This window comes from Arachis ipaensis, chromosome B06 (genome assembly GCF_000816755.2).
Source record: "Arachis ipaensis cultivar K30076 chromosome B06, Araip1.1, whole genome shotgun sequence".
NCBI lineage: Eukaryota > Viridiplantae > Streptophyta > Magnoliopsida > Fabales > Fabaceae > Arachis > Arachis ipaensis.
In genome coordinates, this window is record NC_029790.2 from 101,814,683 (window position 1) to 101,815,458 (window position 776).

Below are 776 nucleotides of genomic sequence, written 5' to 3' on the forward strand. Positions count from 1 at the left end.
TTTTTTTGCTTTGGACCTTGACTTTAACCGCTCAGTCTCAAGTTTTCACTTGACACCTTCACGCCACAAGCACATGGTTAGGGACAGCTTGGTTTAGCCGCTTAGACCAGGATTTTATTCCTTTAGGCCCTCCTATCCACTGATGCTCAAAGCCTTGGGATCCTTTTTATTGCCCTTGCCTTTTGGTTTTAAGGGTTATTGGCTTTTTGCTCTTGCCTCTTGGTTTTAAGAGCTTTTGGCTTTTTCTGCTTGCTTTTTCTTTTTCTTTCTTTTTTTTTTTTCTTCTGCAAGCTTTATTCTTTGCTGCTTTTTCTTGCTTCAAGAATCATTTTTATGATTTTTCAGATTATCAAATAATATGTCTCCTTGTCATCATTCTTTCAAGAGCCAACATATTTAACATTCTTAAACAACAACTTCAAAAGACATATGTCCATGAGGACTTGGTCCAACCTTTGATTAAAGTTGATCCTTCTAGTGTAGGGGCGTGCATCTCCTTGCAGCATGGGCAAGTTAAACGCCAACCTCACGTTTTTTGGACTAAAATCTAACTATTTCCCCCGAACCATGGTGAGATAATTCTTTGGGTTCGGGTTCTTACTTTGATCATGGTTCCTAGTGATCCATGCATTGGCATAGAACTCTTGAACCATTAGGATGCCGACTTGTCAGATGGGTTTTGTTAGAACTTCCCAACCTCTTCTTTGGATTTCATGTCGGATCTCTGGATACTCATTCTTCTTGAGCTTGAAAGGGACCTCGGGGATCACCTTCTT